A 19,230-nucleotide genomic window follows, 5' to 3' on the forward strand; every position below is an offset into this window, starting at 1 on the left:
CCGTTGCGTTATAAGTGTCGGTACTTATTTAGACCGTTGTGTTATAAGTGTCGGTACTTAGACCGTTGTATTATAAGTGTCGGTACTTACTTAGACCGTTGTGTTATAAGTGTCGGTACTTACTTAGACCGTTGTATTATACGTGTCGGTACTTAGACCGTTGTGTTATAAGTGTCGGTACTTACTTAGACCGTTGTATTATAAGTGTCGGTACTTAGACCGTTGTATTATAAGTGTCGGTACTTACTTAGACCGTTGTGTTATAAGTGTCGGTACTTAGACGCCGTTGCAGGTGTCTGTACTTAGACCGTTGTGTTATAAGTGTCGGTACTTAGACCGTTGTGTTATAAGTGTCGGTACTTAGACCGTTGTGTTATAAGTGTCGGTACTTAGACCGTTGTATTATAAGTGCCGGTACTTAACGTTGTGTTATAGCGTCGGTACTTAGACCGTTGTGTTATGGGGCGTCGGTACTCTACTTTAGACTGTTGTATTATAAGTGTCGGTACTACTTAGACCGTTGTATTATAAGTGTCGGTACTAGACCGTTGCGTTATAAGTGTCGGTACCTTATTTAGACCGTTGCGTTATAAGTGTCGGTACTTACTTAGACCGTTGTATTATAAGTGTCGGTACTTAGGCCGTTGTGTTACAGGTGTCTGTACTTAGACCGTTGTATTATAAGTGTCGGTACTTAGGACGTTGTGTTGCAGGTGTCTGTACTTAGACCGTTGTGTTATAAGTGTCGGTACTTAGACCGTTGTGTTATAAGTGTCGGTACTTAGACCGTTGTGTTATAAGTGTCGGTACTTAGACCGTTGTATTATAAGTGTCGGTACTTAGACCGTTGTGTTATAAGTGTCGGTACTTAGACCGTTGTATTATAAGTGCCGGTACTTAGACCGTTGTGTTATAAGTGTCGGTACTTAGACCGTTGTGCTACATGTGTGTGCACTTAAACCGTTGCGTTATAAGTGTTGGTACTTAGACCGTTGTATTATATGTGTCGGTACTTAGACTGTTGTGTTATAAGTGTCGGTACTTAGACCGTTGTATTATAAGTGTCGGTACTTAGACCGTTGTGTTATAAGTGTCGGCACTTATTTAGACCGTTGTGTTATAAGTGTCGGTACTTACTAGACCGTTGTATTATAAGTGTCGGTACTTAGACCGTTGCGGTGTTATAAGTGTCGGTACTTATTTAGACCGTTGTATTATAAGTGTCGGTACTTACTTAGACCGTTGTATTATAAGTGTCGGCAATTAGGCCGTTGTGTTACAGGTGTCTGTACTTAGACCGTTGTAGTTTATAAGTGTCGGTACTCAGTGTGGACGTTGTGTTGCAGGTGTCTGTACTTAGACCGTTGTGTTATAAGTGTCGGTACTTGTGACCGCCGTGCTATAAGTGTCGGTACTTAGACCGTTGCGTTATAAGTGTCGGTACTTAGACCGTTGTATTATATGTGTCGGTACTTAGACTGTTGTGTTATAAGTGTCGGTATTTAAACCGTTGTATTATAGGTGTCGGTACTTAGACCGTTGTATTATATGTGTCGGTATTTAAACCGTTGTATTATAGGTGTCGGTACTTAGACCGTTGTGTTATAAGTGTCGGTACTTAGACCGTTGTGCTACATGTGTGTGCACTTAAACCGTTGCGTTATAAGTGTTGGTACTTAGACCGTTGTATTATATGTGTCGGTACTTAGACCGTTGCGTTATAAGTGTCGGTACTTAGACCGTTGTATTATATGTGTCGGTACTTAGACTGTTGTGTTATAAGTGTCGGTATTTAAACCGTTGTGTTATAGGTGTCGGTACTTAGACCGTTGTATTATATGTGTCGGTACTTAGACTGTTGTGTTATAAGTGTCGGTATTTAAACCGTTGTATTATAGGTGTCGGTACTTAGACCGTTGTGTTACAGGTGTCTGCACTTAGACCGTTGTATTATAAGTGTCGGTACTTAGACCGTTGTGTTATTATTGTCGGTGCCTAGACCGTTGTGTCATAAGTATCGGTACTTACTTAGACCGCTATATTATAAGTGTCGGTACTTAGACTGTTGTGTTGCAGGTGTCTCTACCTAGACCATTGTGTTATAAGTGTCTGAAATTACTTACACTGTTGTTATTAGTATCGTTACGCAAACCGTTGCATTATAATTGTCGGTACTTAGACCATTGTGTTATAAGCGTCGGTACTTAGACCGTTGTATTATAAGTTTCGGTACTTCGACCGTTGTGTTATTTGTATTAGTACTTTTTTCGTTACATGTTATACTACCGATAAGTAATTAGTTTTCCGAGATTTGTGCTACTGAGGAAATTATTATTATTATTTATTATTATTATTTATTATTATTATTATTATTATTATTATTATTATTATTATTATTATTATTATTATTATTATTACTTTATTATTATTATTATTATTTATTATTATTATTATTTTTATTATTATTATATTATAATTATTATTATTATTATCAATGTTATTATTATTAATGACATCATTATTATTATTATTATTATTATTATTAGTAGTAGTAGTAGTAGTAGTAGTACCACCCAAACGCCAGCAAATCCTTCCTCATCGTGAAGCCAGATCATTATGATCGGGCTGTGGAGGTTTTCGGCGAAAGTGAGGTCAAAATAACTAAGGACGGCCAAAGACATCTAGGCGCAGTAATTGGCACTACGGACTTCAAGACCCAGTACGTAGGGGGAAAGGTGAACGAGTGGGTTAGCGAAATCCATGCTCTATCGGAGATTGCTAACACAGAGCCACATGCGGCCTTTGCAGCATTCACACATGGAGTCAAGCATCGTTTGAACTACCTGATGCGTACCATCCCTGAGATCCGACCCCTCCTCCACCCTTTGGAAGAAGCAATCAGTGTCAAGTTCATTCCCAAACTAGTGAAACACCACGACTTAACCCCAGTAGAAAGAACACTTCTTGCACTTCCACCAAGACTGGGAGGGATGGGACTAACTAATCCAGAGGAGATTGCTGACTCTGAACATCAAAATTCACTTAAACTCACGGCAGCCCTCACTGACCACATAATAGCCCAGAATGCAACAGGGGAAGTGGACACCAGCGAAGTTAATAAGATCCGTAGATCCATTACAACAGATCGGCAGCACTGCCAAAATGACATGTTGCAGCAAGTATTGCTGCAGGTTCCAGAAAATCTGACAAAAAAAGTAGCTATAGCGCAGGAGGTGGGCGCCTCGAACTGGTTAACTACGTTACCGATAAGGGCAAATGGTTTCAGCCTTAACAAACAAGAATTTACAGATGCCATTGCTCTAAGGTACGGTTGGCCAGTAGATGGTTTGCCCTCCCAATGCGTGTGTGGCTATTCCTATGATGGCGATCACGCCATGGTTTGCAAGAAGGGGGGGCTTCATATGCATGAGGCATGACGAGGTAAGGGATCTCACAGCAAATATGTTGAAGGAAACCTGCCGGGACGTCATGGTAGAACCGACCCTCCTTCCACTGGATGGCGAGATCCTCCAACACAGGACTTCAAACACATCTAACGAAGCCCGTGTGGACGTCAGTGCTCGAGGATTCTGGACGCTGGGACAGCGAGCCTTCTTCGACATCAGGATTTTTGATCCCATGGCCGTTTGTCACCGAAACCTAGCTCTCGATGCTGCACATAGGAGGAACGAGAACGACAAGAGAAGGGCATATGGGGAGAGAATTCAAAATGTCGATCAAGGCAGCTTCACTCCGCTAGTGTTCACAACCTCTGGTGGGATGGGCCCAAGCGCAAGATGTTTCTACGCCAGACTCGCGGAGCTGATCTCCGAACAGAAGCAGCAGCCCAGAAGTTATGTCACAGCCTGGATGAGATGTCGACTGTCCTTCTCTCTCCTTCGGTCGGCTTTGCTCTGCCTCAGGGGAACGAGAGCTTCTGCCCCTACTCCGACAACTGCTGCAGATATTGACTATGAGGTTACAGTCACTGAATGCCGCATAGATCTGCGGCTCAACTAATTTAACACAGATAGGATAGCTTCTATGTATTAGGATATTTAATATTAAGGTAAATAAATGGTGGCGAAGGTGTGGCTATTGGGGGAGGCTGGAGGCCACGAAAAGTAGTAGTAGTAGTAGCAGTATTTATTATTATTATTATTATTATTATTATTATTATTATTATTATTATTATTATTATTATTATTACTTTATTATTATTATTATTATTTATTATTATTATTATTTTTATTATTATTATATTATAATTATTATTATTATTATCAATGTTATTATTATTAATGACATCATTATTATTATTATTATTATTAGTAAACAATATTTTGTAAACAGGAAGAATTAGTTCCCTAATTTTGTGGGTTGGTGTCTGCTGTACTCATCGTCATAGACAACACATCAGAAAAAATTATAACAGAAGTACATATAATCGACAGAACTCTACAGTCTATCGTAATATAACACGTATCATCATAATTATTAACCAGAAATACATAATCAATAATACTCTGGTAAACCATCGTAGTGCAAATACTGTACACAAAATGATAATTATACGATAATTTGTGATAATTTCGACACGCTTAGTTGGATTATCTTTCGTTAATAACCTTTCGATTTGTTGTTATATGAATGTATTATATGTGGCTATAATGATCTTGTAGTGTTGAGTCTCATCAAAACGTGATATTGGATTAGTTTTAGAACTTCCTTGTTCCTTTAGTATTCGTATTTTGATGGTACATTTCCCTAGCAAACTCATAGTTTGATGGTATATTTCCCTAGCAAACTCATAGTTTGATGGTATATTTCCCTAGCAAACTTATAGTTTGATGGTATATTTCCCTAGCAAACTCATAGTTTGATGGTATATTTCCCTAGCAAACTTATAGTTTGATGGTATATTTCCCTAGCAAACTCATAGTTTGATGGTATATTTCCCTAGCAAACTCATAGCTTGATGGTATATTTCCTCAGCAAAACTCATAGTTTGATGGGTATATTTCCCCAGTATACTTATAGTTTGATGGTATATTTCCTAGCAAACTCATATAGTTTGATGGTATATTTCCTACAAAACTTATAGTTTGATGGTATATTCTCAGTGCATACTTATAGTTTGATGGTATATTTCCTTAGCAAACTTATAGTTTGATGGTATATTTCCCTAGCAAACTCATAGTTTGATGGGCCATTTCCTTAGCAAACCTATAGTTTATGGGTATATTTCCTAGCAAATTCATAGTTTGATGGTATATTTCCCTAGCAAACTCATAGTTTGATGGTATATTTCCCTAGCAAACTCATAGTTTGATGGTATATTTCCCTAGCATACTTATAGTTTGATGGTATATTTCAGCAAACTCATATAGTTTGATGGTATATTTCCCTAGCAAACTTATAGTTTGATGGTATATTTCCTAGCAAACTTATAGTTTGGATGGTATATTTCCCTAGCATACTCATAGTTTGATGGTATATTTCCCTAGCAAACTTATAGTTTGATGGTATATTTCCCTAGCAAACTCATAGTTTGATGGTATATTTCCCTAGCAAACTTATAGTTTGATGGTATATTTCCCTAGCAAACTCATAGTTTGATGGTATATTTCCCTAGCATACTTATAGTTTGATGGTATATTTCCTTAGCAAACTTATAGTTTGATGGTATATTTCCCTAGCAAACTCATAGTTTGATGGTATATTTCCTTAGCAAACTCATAGTTTGATGGTATATTTCCCTAGCAAATTCATAGTTTGATGGTATATTTCCCTAGCAAACTCATAGTTTGATGGTATATTTCCCTAGCAAACTCATAGTTTGATGGTATATTTCCCTAGCACTAGCAAACTTATAGTTTGATGGTATATTTCCCTAGCAAACTTATAGTTTGATGGTATATTTCCCTAGCAAACTCATAGTTTGATGGTATATTTCCCTAGCAAACTTATAGTTTGATGGTATATTTCCCTAGCAAACTTATAGTTTGATGGTATATTTCCCTAGCAAACTCATAGTTTGATGGTATATTTCCCTAGCAAACTTAAAGTTTGATGGTATATTTCCCTAGCAAACTTATAGTTTGATGGTGTATTTCCCTAGTAAACTCATAGTTTGATGGTATATTTCCCAGCAAACTTATAGTTTGATGGTATATTTCTCAGCATACTTATAGTTTGGATGGTATATTTCTTAGCAAACTCATAGTTTGGATGGTATATTTCCTCAGCAAATTATGTTTGATGGTATATTTCAGCAAACCTTCATAGTTTGATGGTATATTTCCCTAGCAACTAGTTTGATGGTATATTTCTAGCAAACTTATAGTTTGATGGTATATTTCCTAGCAAACTGGATAGTTTGATGGTATATTTCTCAGCAAACATATATAGTTTGATGGTATCTCCCTAGCAAACTCATAGTTTGATGGTATTTCCTAGCAAACTCATAGTTTGATGGTATATTTTCAGCAACTCATAGTTTGATGGTATATTTCCCTAGCATACTTATATATAGTTTGATGGTATTTCCTAGCAAACTCATAGTTTGATGGCATATTTCCTCAGCATACTTATAGTTTGATGGTATATTTCCCTAGCAAACTCATAGTTTGATGGTATATTTCCCTAGCATACTTATAGTTTGATGGTATATTTCCCTAGCAAACTCATAGTTTGATGGTATATTTCCCTAGCAAACTCATAGTTTGATGGTATATTTCCCTAGCATACTTATAGTTTGATGGTATATTTCCCTAGCATACTTATATTTTGATGTTATATTTCCCTAGCAAACTTATAGTTTGATGGTATATTTCCCTATCAAACTTATAGTTTGATGGTATATTTCCCTAGCAAACTCATAGTTTGATGGTATATTTCCCTAGCATACTTATAGTTTGATGGTATATTTCCCTAGCATACTTATAGTTTGATGGTATATTTCCCTAGCAAACTCATAGTTTGATGGTATATTTCCCTATCAAACTTATAGTTTGATGGTATATTTCCCTAGCATACTTATAGTTTGATGGTATATTTCCCTAGCATACTTATAGTTTGATGGTATATTTCCCTATCAAACTTATCGTTTGATGGTATATTTCCCTAGCATACTTATAGTTTGATGGTATATTTCCCTAGCATACTTATAGTTTGATGGTATATTTCCCTAGCAAACTTATAGTTTGATGGTATATTTCCCTAGCATACGTATAGTTTGATGGTATATTTCCCTATCAAACTTATAGTTTGATGGTATATTTCCCTAGCATACTTATAGTTTGATGGTATATTTCCCTAGCAAACTTATAGTTTGATGGTATATTTCCCTAGCATACTTATAGTTTGATGGTATATTTCCCTAGCATACTTATAGTTTGATGGTATATTTCCCTAGCAAACTTATAGTTTGATGGTATATTTCCCTAGCAACTTATAGTTTGATGGTATATTTCCCTAGCAAACTATAGTTTGATGGTATATTTCCCTAGCAACTTATAGTTTGATGGTATATTTACCTAGCATACTTATAGTTTGATGGTATATTTCCCCCTAGCAAACTTATAGTTTGATGGTATATTTCCCTAGCAAACTTATAGTTTGATGGTATATTAGTTTGATGGTATATTTCCCTAGCATACTTATAGTTTGATGGTATATTTCCCTAGCATACTTATAGTTTGATGGTATATTTCCCTAGCAAACTCATAGTTTGATGGTATATTTCCCTAGCAAACTTATAGTTTGATGGTATATTTCCCTAGCATACTTATAGTTTGATGGTATATTTCCCTAGCATACTTATAGTTTGATGGTATATTTCCCTAGCATACTTATAGTTTGATGGTATATTTCCCTAGCATACTTATAGTTTGATGGTATATTTCCCTAGCAAGCCTATCGTTCGGTATATTCGCCAATGAGCATATAATATTTTCCTCAACAATATCATAATTGTAAATATATTCTTGACAATTATTATATACGTTGTTATGTAAACTGAGTAGCCTTATAATACTGTTAGAATATCATTGATTAACATTTGACCTTCTTTACATTTTATATATCATATTTAACATTTACGGTAAAATAATTAATATTAAACTTGTTTAACGGATCACATTACTTGAAAAAAATTACAGTCGGCTCAAATACCTCGTTTCAAGAACACTTATATTTGTTTCATTAATAATGCACTGAAAAAAACCACGAACTAATAAATGAAACTTTTTTGTTTGAAATATGAAATTGAATATAGATTTTAATCGTTCATTATATACCAAGAGATTGAATTACACTGCGTTCTATTTTTTATAGTGATTGCAAATTATAAGTAAAATTTTTAGATTGTTATACTTTACTATATGTTATTGTATTGTAGAAATTGATGGTTATTATTGGCAGTGGCCAAGGTCTTAGTTCATAAAGTAATACATTATAATCATCAAGACCTTAGTTGTTGAAGCGTAGTAATACATTATAACCTCAACATCAAGACCTTAGTTGTTGAAGCGTAGTAATACATTATAACATCAACATCAAGATAAGCGTAGTAATATCAACATCAAGACCTTAGTTGTTGAAGCGTAGTAATACATTATAACATCAACATCAAGACCTTAGTTGTTGAAGCGTAGTAATACATTATAACATCAACATCAAGACCTTAGTTGTTGAAGCGTAGTAATACATTATAACCTCAACATCAAGACCTTAGTTGTTGAAGCGTAGTAATACATTATAACCTCAACATCAAGACTTAGTTGTTGAAGCGTAGTAATACATTATAACATCAACATCAAGACCTTAGTTGTTGAAGCGTAGTAATACATTATAACCTCAACATCAAGACCTTAGTTGTTGAAGCGTAGTAATACATTATAACATCAACATCAAGACCTTAGTTGTTCAAACGCAGTAATACATTATAACATCAACATCAAGACCTTAGTTGTTGAAGCGCAGTAATACAATATAACCTCAACATCATAGTTCCTAATGCTAATAACAAACAGCTTTAAACATTAATAAATAAGTTCCTTCTGACTGGTATTTCTATTTGTTATTCCTGTTATTTCGACGGTAACTATTCGGTCAGTTGTAACTACACTAATTCAACTTAATGATATGTTTAGTGAAATTAATGAATAATAGTATAAGAATAATATTGCTTTCTTAGAGGCTTTATGTTGCTTGTTTTTAAATAAAGAAGTAAAATAAGAATTGACGAGAAACAGCAGAATAACATCAATAATTACAGTACTTGTTAAATTATGTCTGTAAAATAATAATATAGTTAATAACACATATTGTAAACATTATGAACTATTAATAATACTTTGGTAACAATATATCCACTATAGCTTTAGTCTCGTGATATATTAGTAGGTTGGTAGAGTTTTATTACGAAGGCTAGAGTGACTCGCAGCTCTCACTGACTCACTCGTCCGTGATATTATTAATTATCGGCCAAAATATTGACAAATTATCCTTGTTTTTAGCCCAGTTAAAATAATAGTGTTTATTTTGTGCCTTTAGACTATATTGTATCCTCAGTAAAATAAAATCACCTGCAAATATTTCACTTCTGGTGATTTGGTTGTTTGAATTTTATATTATTTATCTTATTTATAAAATTATATAGTTTAATAATTTGTATTAATTACAATAGTAAAACAGTCGTACTTGCAGGAAAAAATCAATACGTGTTAAAAGTATTTTGTCTGTGGACTACTTTAGTTGTCGAAGCGCAGTAATTCGTGCATATGTTGATAAACAGTAGGTAGTCGCCAGCTACCAAACAGGGAGGTACTACCACCTGGGAAGGTATTGGAAGCATAATGTATTGTCTAATGGTAGACACTGCTGCCATATGGCATCACGAAAATTGTGACCAAGTCCCAGGTTGCTGATCTGATTTTCTGCCTCATTTACACACAGTTGCAGGGTCTCAATTGTTTCTCTTACTATTGACAACACAACATACATATTGTATATCGTTTTTCACTCATGAGTTTTTTAGTTTTTTATTTATGATCCTTCATTATTATTATTGTTATTAGTAGTAGTAGTAGTAGTAGTATATTTTATATTATTATTACTTTGCTTTATTTTTATTGTAAGTTTTATTTATTTAATTATTATTATTATTATTATTATTATTATTATTATTATTATTATTATTATTATTATTATGATGGTTTCGTCCCAGGCCCTGATGTGGGTCAGTGACCTGTGCCCGGGTGGGCTGAGCCCATAAATAAAAAAAGGGGAGAGAGATAGAGAAATAAATTAACAGATAAAGAGATAAATATATAGAAAGAGATATTGGTAGCGATAGATAGCAAAAGCATAATAACATATATATAAATAAAACAATAAATATTTCTTCTTACGTTTTATTAAACGCGGGGGAGTCCAAGTGTCTCGCAGTTCCTCTTGTAAACACTGGCACGTTTTCCCTTTGATAGCGGCTGAGAGAACGTTTCTAATTAAGATATAAACAATCTTAGTGTAGTTTGGGACGTAATTTTAGCTGTCGGGTTGCAGTTGTTGTAGTTATATTTTTAGATCAGTTCTTACATAAGACAATAATGGTACAATTGTGTGAAAATTTATATGTACCAAATATGAACAGAGGGCATCAGCAACGCCATGAGTGGTAAGAGCCAATCAACGGCCGTGGAGACAAATATTAGTGACGTCGTATGCAGTAAAAGCCAGTCAACGCCCGCGAAGACACGTATTAGTGACGTCATGATTGGTGAGAGCTAATCAACGCCCGTGGAGAAACGTATTAGTGACGTCATAAGTGGTTAGAGCCAATCAGCGCTTGTGGAGACACATTTGTGACGTCATGAGTAGTAAGACCCAATCAACACTCATTAAAGCAAATATTAGTGACGTCATGAGAGGTGAGAGCCAATCAATGCTCTTGGAAGCAAGTATTATGACGTCATGAGTGGTAAGAGCCAATCAACGCTCGCGGAGGCAAAATTCCGTCAAATCACTCCATCAGCTGACAAATAAATAGATCGCGGGGCAAGACAGTGCTACACTACAGGCATATGAATGTCACAGGGCATCCCGTAAGGATTCCAGAGGCACAAGATAAAGATGAATTAAACCACTTAAACGACACCTATCAGATATATATACGGGGCCATGACAGTGTTATACCCATATAACCAGGGGTGCGGGGGAAAACAATGCAATACTGAAGGCGTAATAGTGTCAGCCCGTAAGGTTTCCATGGGGTCGGGATAATGAGGGATTAACCACCTTATCAACGCCACCAGTGATCGGTCAGTTACGCGAGGTAATTGTCATTTGTTTTGATTACTCGTTTTCTGTTGTTTGTGTTGTGGAAAAGTTGTTAATTTTTGTTTTTATATAATGTCTATGTGTTTATTTTGTTGATGTTTAAATAGAGTATCAGTTGAGTTATTATTATTATTATTATTATTATTATTATTATTGCAATCGGTCAGTCAGTTTGTTATTTATAGTCAGTTTATCAGATATATAATTCACCCAGGAGCGAGGAACTACATTGGACCCAAACTTTACCTAAATATTAAAGAAAAAATCACATTCATGAGCGATGAAACTAAAATTTAACAATACTTTTATAATGTATAACTCGTATTTTAAGTGAATGTAACCCTGAAATATTATTTTTTCTTTCAGATAAACGATAATAAGAAGTTGAAGACAAGAAGTCGCTGGTGAGTAACTTTAGTCTTAGGCCAGAGTTAAGAGTTTGTTATGTGTAGATATTATGTGGACTTTTATGTGGGGCATTTTATTTGAGTAAAATTGGTTTGATTGTGTTTTATGAAAGTTACTTGTGTTTTGATGTGTAAAATACTTTCCCTTTTTGTGCCCCCCTCCTTTGCTCCCTCCCCCCACAGGCCGTCCTCCTTCACATGCTTCTCCTCCACAGGCCGTCCCCTTGATGACTCCACAACCCTCTGGGCCCCTCTGTCCCCCTCCACATGCCCTCCCCCTCTCTCCCTCCCTCCACAGGCCCTCCCCTTCCCTCCTCCACAGGCCGTCCCTCCCCTCCTCCCAAGCCCTCCCTCCCTCCACAGGCCGTCCCTACCCCCGTCCCCCTCCACAGGCCCCCTCCCCCTCCACAGGCCCCCTCCACAGGCCGTCCCCTCCCTCCACAGGCCGTCCCCTCCCTCCCCTCCCCCACCCCCCTCCTTCACAAGCCCTCCCCCCTCCACAGGCCTCCCCTCCCTCCACAGGCCGTCCCTCCCTCCACAGGCCGTCCCCTCCCTCACCCCCTCTCCTCCCTCTCACAAGCCCCCTCCTCTCCACAGGCCGTCCCTCCCCTCCACAGCCGTCCCCTCCCTCCACAAGCCTCCCCCTCCCACAGGCCGTCCCTCCCTCCACAGCTGTCCCTCCTCCCACCCCTCCCTCCCTCCCACAGTCCCCTCCCTCCAGGCCCCCTCCCCCTCCACAGGCCCTCCCCTCCCTCCACAGGCCCTCCCTCCCTCCACAGGCCGTCCCCCTCCACAGGCCGTCCCTCCCTCCACAGGGCCGTCCCTCCCTCCACAGGCCGTCCCTCCACCCGTCCCCTCTCCACAAGCCCCCTCCCCCTCCACATCCCTCCACCCCGTCCCTCCCTCCACAGGCCGCCTCCCTCCTCCCTCCACAGGCCGTCCCCTCCCTTCCCTCCCTCTCCACAGGCCGTCCCCTCCCTCCACAGGCCCTCCCTCCTCCACATCCCCCTCCCCCCAAGCCCCCTCCACAGGCCGTCCCCCTCCTCCACAGGCCGTCCCCTCCCTCCCACAGGCCGTCCCTCCCCCACATCCCCTCCCTTCACCCCTCCACAGGCTCCCCTCCCTCCCCCTCCCTCCCTCCCACCCTCTCCCTCCCCTCCCTCCACGGCCGTCCCCTCCCTCCACAGGCCCCTCCCTCCCGTCCCTCCCCTCCACAGGCCGTCCCCCCTCCTCCCCCCTCCCTCCACAGTCCCTCCCTCCACCTCCCCTCCTCCACCTCCCTCCTCCACAGGCCGTCCCTCCCTCACAGCCGTCCCTCCCTCCACAGGCCCTCTCCCTCCACAGGCCGTCCTGCCCTCTCCCTCCCCCTCCACATCCACCCTCCCTCCTGTCCCTCCCTCCACAGGCCGTCCCTCCCTCCACAGGCCTCCTCCCTCCACAGGCCGTCCCTCCCTCCACACCGTCCCATCCACCCCTCCCCTCCCTCCACAGACCGTCCCCTCACAAGCCCTCCTTCACATGCCCCTCCCCCCTCCACCCGTCCACCCCCTCCTCCACCCTCCCCTCCCCTCCACAGGCCGTACCCTCCCTTCACATGCCCCCTCTCCCTTCACACGCCCTCCCCTCCCGAGACCTAATAATACCTGAGGTGTGGTGAGAGTGACAGAACCATCATCAGTGTCTCTACTGTGACTGAGACTGTCACACTTGTTTATGATAACACCTGTGTGTGTGTGTGTGTCTGTTACTTCTGTGTGTGTGTCTGTCTCTCTGTTACTTCTGTGTGTGTGTGTGTGTGTAGTAGGGAAGGAAGTATATTGTGGTGGTTTGTTTTAAATACCACAAACACAAATAAATAACAATCATGTGTTTTTGTGGGAAATCTTCATATTTACGACAACTGTGTATCACAGAGACGACACACACACTTCGGTGAAGGGGGGGGGGAGTGCATCCCAGCCACCAGATGTACGATGACCGTCAATTGGAAGACGAGATGGTTCCTAACATTCATCTTATCGAACCCCGTCACTTGCATCTCTCGTGACGATTTGTTGCCTCGAAAAACTCCCCACTAAGTTCCACCCAATTTGGTACGATGAGCTGCTCTATTCTGCCAATTAGGTGCGAGATACGACCTGTCACCGCTGGCACTTTTTTATGGTATCCCGCTGTACGATAATTATGTCTTCCCTTTTTTTATATATAAACTGTGGTTTAGAGGTATTTTGTCCACTTATTAAGGCTTATCTTAGGTGGTGATTGACTTGTGTGGTTATTAAGTCATACATGTTGTTATAACTTGTCGGTTATGTGGGAGGTGATGATGTACGATACTCGAGAAAGCGTTGTCTTCAAGTATCTGTGTTTGTCTGTCTGTCTGTCTGTATATAGATTGTTTCGAATGTTATTGTGTTAGTTTCTAATAAATAAAAATGTAGGTATAACAAGGTATATATAATAATAATGGAAGCCCCTCGAAATCGAGGATGGCCGGCCCAAGGGCTTCCTAGGCGTGAATTTGTTAAGGTGTAGAAGCTGTCGCCAACACAACAATCACACCCGAAGTTAATGAGCTACATGACCCAGTGTCATGGAGTAGTCCTAGAAGACTGGACAGCTCGCCAACTGCACTGGCACGGAATAGGATCCTCAAATAGATTAACATCCAGGTTCCCAATGACTTCTGGGTAGACAGAGGCAAATGGCAAAAAGAAACTTGCCCATAGTTTCACCCTGCCCGAGGATCAAACTCGGATCAGCTCGCTTACGAGGTAAGGATGCTGACTATTACACCACAGGTATATAAGAAAGTAGGAATAACACAGTATATAATGGTGTAGGTATAACACTAAACAGTATATAATAATGTAGGTATAACAGTATATAATGATGTAGGTATAACACAGTATATAATGATGTAGGTATAACACAGTATATAATGATGTAGGTATAACACAGTATATAATGATGTAGGTATAACACAGTATATAATGATGTAGCTATAACAGTATATAATGATGTAGGTATAACACAGTATATAATGATGTAGGTATAACACAGTATATAATAATGTAGGTATAACACAGTATATAATAATGTAGGTATAACACAGTATATAATGATGTAGGTATAAAACAGTATATAATGATGTAGGTATAAAACAGTATATAATGATGTAGGTATAACACAGTATATAATAATGTAGGTATAACATAGTACAGTATATAATGATGTAGGTATAACACATTATATAATAATGTAGGTGTAACACAGTATATAATGATGTAGGTATAACCAGGACCCAACCATAGCAGGTCGGCCAGATAGGACCAAAATAAGCGCAGCCCGCGCAGTGACGTCATGCTCGCCATAGGATTGGCTTCCACTTTGCCGCGCTCACAATTTCAATCTCTTCCAATTTTTACCTCTTTCGTTTTCTTTTCTTTCCTTCGGAGATAACCATATTTATGCAAGGTTGGTGATAAAGACGAACATCTTATGACTGAAGTTAACTATATATATTGTACAGTAAGGACTAGAAATCATTAAGGACCGAGAAAAATAAATCCTACACTAATGTTTATTAACCACAGTTTTATGGTGTAGAGTTCACTTTTATTATCTTGTTCTGGCTGATGCCAGACGATTCTACGCAACTGTGTGAACCTATTGGGCACTTAATAAGATCACAATAAAGAAATAATAATACTGCTGCTATAGGTGCTATGTACACGTAATTATATATATATATATATATATATATATATTCATCATGACTACTGACTTATTTATACCAACTTTCCAAATGATTTTCATGTAACTGTTTTCATCTGCACGCATTATCTTTTTGTTTGCTGTATGAAATGGTCTTATTTAGGTGTCTAATCATAAAGAAAACAAATATTATGGCTGAGTCAAGTACCAATAACATTTCTAATTAACCATGAAAAAAAAAAGAAGCAATGAATTGTAAAATATGCAATATGGACGGTAGTGGCGGGAAAGTATGTGGCACCGTCACGACACACACACACACACACTACCAATCTACCCCGCCAAATATTTGCTACTAATAAATCATAACGATATTGGCCTTCAGTGATGGCTACTTTAGTGTTATATAAAATCTGGCTAATCTATACACGGTATCTTGATACTTACCATTAGGTAGATAAAGGGAGGGCACAGCTGCTTCCTTTAGGAGTCTTTTGTTGTTAGTGGCTTTCAATCCCAAGTAAGCGACTCTTCATATCACCATTGTAGTCGTCCTTACTGAAATGTACAGAGCAAACTACAGCATTTTTGGGATTGATGGTATCAGCACGACGACACAGGCTTATCCATACTTTCCTGAAGTATTATTTTTTTGGAAAACCAAAGTACTTAATTTCTGAGCCTGTTGTCATAACTTTGGTGTTTGGACAGCCAAATAATATTACACAGACACCTGGCATAGCTGTTGAAAGGTATGAATATTAATCCAAAATAGCAGCATTACGTTCACTAGACCACACTGCACGCCACGCGTACATTCGGTACAAAGAATTCACTTGGCGGGGTAGTCCCCAAAGGGCGACGATGACGTCACACAACTCCACCCACATGCGCGATCTGGCCAATCTGGTATGGTTAGGTCCTGGGTATAACACAGTATATAATGATGTAGATATAACACAGTATATAATGATGTAGGTATAACAGTATATAATGATGTAGGTATAATGCAGTATATAATAATGTAGGTATAGCACAATATATAATGAAGTAGGTATAACAGTATATAATGATGTAGGTATAACACAGTATATAATGATGTAGATATAACACAGTATATAATGATGCAGGTATAACAGTATATAATGATGTAGGTATAATACAGTATATAATAATGTAGGTATAACAATATATAATGAAGTAGGTATAACAGTATATAATGATGTAGGTATAACACAGTATATAATGATGTAGGTATAACACAGTATATAATGATGTAGGTATAACAGTATATAATGATGTAGGTATAATACAGTATATAATAATGTAGGTATAACACAATATATAATGAAGTAGGTATAACAGTATATAATGATGTAGGTATAACACAGTATATAATGATGTAGATATAACACAGTATATAATGATGTAGGTATAACAGTATATAATGATGTAGGTATAATACAGTATATAATAATGTAGGTATAACACAATATATAATGAAGTAGGTATAACAGTATATAATGATGTAGGTATAACAGTATATAATGATGTAGGTATAACAGTATATAATGATGTAGGTATAACACAGTATATAATGATGTAGGTATAACAGTATATAATGATGTAGGTATAACACAGTATACAATGATGTAGGTATAACAGTATATAATGATGTAGGTATAATACAGTATATAATAATGTAGGTATAACAATATATAATGAAGTAGGTATAACAGTATATAATGATGTAGGTATAACACAGTATATAATGATGTAGATATAACACAGTATATAATGATGTAGGTACAACTCAGTATATAATGAAGTAGGTATGACAGTATATAATGATGTAGGTATAACACATTATATAATGATGTAGGTATAAGAACAGTATATAATGATGTAGGTATAACACAGTATATAATAATGTAGGTATAACACAGTATATAATGATGTAGCTATAACACAGTATATAATGATGTAGGTATAACACAGTATATAATGATGTAGCTATAACACAGTATATAATGATGTAGGTATAACAGTATATAATATTGTAGGTATAACACAGTATATAAAATGTAGGTATAACACAGTATATAATGATGTAGGTACAACCCAGTATATAATGAAGTAGGTATGACAGTATATAATATGGTGTATAAATACATTATATAATGATGTAGGCATAAGAACAGTATATAATGATGTAGGTATAACACAGTATATAATGATAAATATAACAGTATATAATAATGTGTATAACACAGTATATAATGATGTAGATATAATACAGTATATAATGATGTAGATATAACACAGTATATAATGATGTAAATATAACAGTATATAATGATGTACGTATAACTAGGAATGTCTATATTGACGAGTATTATATTACAGGTGTACTGGTAGATTTGTTTCACCTTCCTGTTCCATTTGACTAAGTGAATCTGTGTAGTTAAGCGTATGACCAATCACCGCTTAGTACCGTAACAAGTGTATGACCAACCACCGCCTCTTACCGTTACAACCCGCGCTCTTTTTGCCACTCTTGAGAACTTAATGAAAGGATGAGTTATTTTTTTGGTTAAGTCTTTGTGTTTCCTTGATTAAAGTGATGTTCCTGTATTTTTTTAATTTATATTTTCGAAGATTTTTTTCTTTGGTAGGCGAATCGAGAAAAGTTGGGTATTAATTAAGAATGGATTGATTGGTAGTGGGAATGATGTTGGTAGAGAGAAAGATGAAAGAATAGAGAGAAAGAGAGAGATAAGAGAATAAGGTGGAGATAATAAAGATCAAATAATTAGAGATAACTAGACTGAAACATTTCTGTAAAGTACATAAATAAATCAATAAAATCGTCCATATCGATAAACAACAACAACAACAATAATAATACTACAGTAAATCATATGCAGCGTCCAGCCAGAGTTACAAATCACAACCCACAACACAAAACCCACAACAACAGCGTAAAAACACCCGCGCGCTAATGTGACGTCACGGAAATCGATCCCAAACGGCGAGCCTAAATCCAATTACGAGCCGAGGTTAACAATGAGGGCACAACGCGGAGGATCACGTTGATGACATAATTAGGGACCACCCCGTACATATTGATCTGTTAATCCCCGGGAGAATATAATGACCGTGGGTTGGATAGGTTTGGAGATAGAGACAGAGGCTGGCTGGCTGGCTGGGCACAGAGGCAAGAGGGTGGGTAGACTGGGTTTAGTTCAGAGTCCGTTCTTACTACCAGCTGTTGTGGGGATGTTGCTATTGTTTACGTTGTGTTGCCATGGTTTACTTTGTGTTGTCATGGTTTATGTTGTGTTTACCATAGTTTTGTTGAATGTAGTTTACGTTGTGTTGCCATAGTTTTACTTTGTGTTGTCATGGTTTATATTTATTTTACGTTTTTGTTATGTGTCATAGTTTACGTTGTATTTACCATGTTTACGTTGTGTTGTCATAGTTTTACATTGTGTTGTCATAGTTTTGTGTTGTGTTGCCATAGTTTTACGTTGTGTTGCCATAGTTTATGTTGTGTTGCCATGGTTTTACGTTGTGTTGTCATGGTTTGTGTTGTGTCGCCATGGTTTTATATTGTGTTGTCATGGTTTACGTTGTGTTACCATGGTTTATGTTGTGTTGCCATAGTTTATATTGTGTTGTCATGGTTTTACGTTATGTTTACCATAGTTTACGTTGCATTATGGTTTATATTATGTTGTCATAGTTTTGTTGTGTTACC

General features: G+C 37.8%; 1 long non-coding RNA gene across 1 annotated transcript in view; it reads left to right on the top strand.

Annotated features, from left to right (window-relative positions):
* LOC121867140 overlaps positions 1 to 19,230 on the top strand; it is a 113,093-nt gene that overhangs the window by 12,764 nt on the left and 81,099 nt on the right. Inside the window, exon 2 of the long non-coding RNA XR_006089089.1 lies at positions 11,710 to 11,747. This is a non-coding gene — a long non-coding RNA (uncharacterized LOC121867140). The remainder of the gene's footprint in view (positions 1 to 11,709; positions 11,748 to 19,230) is intronic.

The sequence above is a fragment of the Homarus americanus genome, unplaced genomic scaffold, assembly GCF_018991925.1.
Source record: "Homarus americanus isolate GMGI-L3 unplaced genomic scaffold, GMGI_Hamer_2.0 scaffold6317, whole genome shotgun sequence".
In the NCBI taxonomy this organism is placed as follows: Eukaryota; Metazoa; Arthropoda; class Malacostraca; order Decapoda; family Nephropidae; genus Homarus; species Homarus americanus.